General features: G+C 35.6%; 1 pseudogene; it reads right to left on the reverse strand.

The window, feature by feature from the left end:
* Positions 1 to 2215, reverse strand: part of LOC112513990 — a 9489-nt pseudogene extending 7274 nt beyond the window's left edge.
* Positions 2216 to 2788: the final 573 nt, after the last annotated feature.

A 2788-nucleotide genomic window follows, 5' to 3' on the forward strand; every position in this document is an offset into this window, starting at 1 on the left:
CTTTAGTGTCTGACAAATGCTATACTCCTACGGTGTAGGATGGTAACACTGTGTTGTGCTAGGATTCACGACGTCTAACATAAATGATATCGTATCAATAGCACGTCGACCGGTGTGTGCTCTTGGGAGGCCATCTGACCCGATAGTTGATACTGTGACAGTTATATAAAATCATTTACTGATTTTAGATAATTGTGACAGCAATGCTATGTCACCTTTTTGCTGAATCATTTGTTTAAGTGTCTTAATCAACTGTTGCACCATGTGCTTCTTTTTAAGACTGATATTTTTCTTAGTTATTAATCAAACCTCCTAATTTTAGATAAATCAAATCCCTCGATTCGCCATCTGAAACTAGTTTTTATAAACTGGACTTTTGAAATAACCTTACAAGCTATCTCTGTGGGAACGATATCTGGTACTTATACCATTATTACTTGTTACGAGACGACAGTAGTTCGAGGTGTATACTTGCACCGAGTTCTATTTTTGTGTTGAAATCTAAGGTTGAATAAACCGATGAGCAGTCTTTATCACCAATATTTAGTGATTCTCAAAGAAAACACATTAAGGGGAGATGAATGGCCAAGGCCACCAACACAACATGACTATAAAACTAACATCATAGGATCTCCTGCCATTCTGGACATGAGAACACCCAAGAAACATACATTTTAAGAACTTGGAATCTAGTTTAGTAAGACTAAGCATAGTTTCATGAAGAAAGGATTCATACATATAGATTTGTAATGAAGCAAAAACAAATGTCAAATGATACATGGTATACTGCTAACCTATAACGTACAAGATAATGAGCACTGCTAGAATTATTTTAAGCTCATTACTCATCAATGAACTGCCTATGAACTGCAGAAATGCACTAGAAGTACGAAAAGAATAGTACATAACTATCTAGTTTAGTGATCTACTTAATAGACAAGCTTTTCAGGAAGTATAATAATGATTGTAAAAGTGAATCAGGACAAATACTGGTTAAACCAACCCCATTGATACGTAAAAAGAAACGTTGTCACATTACTGAATAGCCCAGCCATTGCCAACTTCAATAGAATGCAGGCTTTCACTAGATCATGGTTCCAATGCAATGCAATCAGGCCCTTTCTTAATAGTTGGATGCAGGACTGAACACATGGAATTTAAATCCAGAGCTTCACATAGAAGGAAGGATGTACTCACATAAAATGAAATATGTGCCTATATGGAACTTTTTTATGATATCATTTACTTGGGAATAGCATAATAGTTTAGAAGGCAAGTTGCATTCTCTTTTTCTTGGCTTGTGTGAGGCTATGCAAGAATATATGGGGCGAAGTTCACTATGAAACAGGAAGACATAACACCAAATTTGTGAAAGCATTTCCAAGATTTAACAAAATAAGTAAGTCTACAAATATTGTGTAAGAATGTGTTGGTGTTCTCCACCTTTAAAGTTACATGACAGCCTCCTAAGAAATCTTCCAAAGTCTGCTCATTCTATTCAAGTTCATCCCCGCCAGTAAAAACCACTATCATATAATCACTAATTTTGTTCCCAAGCAAAGTCCTCAAGCTACTTATCGCAACTTATTCTTCTTTTGAAAATCGATTCCTGACTGAGAGGACAACAAGGACAACATGTATACCCTCCCTAGACATATCGAAGCATTTAACAATCTTCTTCCCGATAAATTCAGTATCAACAGAAAAATCAAACAGTCATGCGATTGTGATAGGGTTAGTTGTCTGATAGTTAACATATATAAAGCTAATAACCGAAGAAAATTACGTCATATGCCATATTTTCCCGTATGTAGTGTATTTCAACTATCCATAAGTTTTGTAAATTTTGAATGCTCCTTGTTTTTAAGATAAATTGTCTGATGTCCCAATTCCCGTATACTTTAGCAAACAACAGGTTAGCAAGATGACAAGCAACCAACCACCCTATCTGATGTTTCAACTTAGATAAATCAATACATGGCGTATCTATGACATTAAGCATCTGGCCATCTTTCAGCACAGTTGTCCTCATCTCAGAAGTACTAGTTACACCAGCTAAGCTAGCCCTTGATAGGAATTTCTTCGTTCCAAGGATACTATTCCCTGTGGCACTTTTACCATTACATGTCCTTCCAACCAAAACAAGAGTTCTAAGCTTGTTCAAAGGAGCCGTTGAACAAAGCTCCAAATCATCATTGATTGAACCTCCCCCCATCATGTGAAAGTGAATATCTACAAGAATTTCAAAATCAGTTAGAATTCCACCCTGGTAACCCGTCTAACAGAAGAGCGTTGATAAGTATGTTCTAGGTAGAGCATAATATTAAATACAAGGCAGTTGATCGACACACATTAACTGCCCTATGAAACGTCCCAAAAATACTCCAAGACTGGTATAGCCTTGCAAGATAACGTGATATTACTGATTTGCACTAGCAAGAAGAGATGCAAACAAATCAACTAAATAGCAAATAATTTGAATTAGAAAAAAAATACACATGCAAAAGAAATCAACTAAATATCAAAAGATTGATCTTAAAAAAACAATTAATAGTCGCACCGCAGGAATATAGAACAACGCCCCAAAAACAATTAAAATCCGCAAAACAAATCAATCCTTGATAAATTTACACCGTCACCGACCAGGATGATCGAGAATTCTATGAGCAAATGAATATTGAAGTACTACATTATAACATGCAATCCAAATATACAACAAGAATTCAAAACCTGAGAGAATACTTCTAGGGTTTTAAGTTAAATCAATGAAGATGATGAAACAATCAGA

Source organism: Cynara cardunculus (assembly GCF_001531365.2).
Source record: "Cynara cardunculus var. scolymus isolate 2C chromosome LG 6, CcrdV1, whole genome shotgun sequence".
Taxonomy (NCBI): Eukaryota; Viridiplantae; Streptophyta; class Magnoliopsida; order Asterales; family Asteraceae; genus Cynara; species Cynara cardunculus.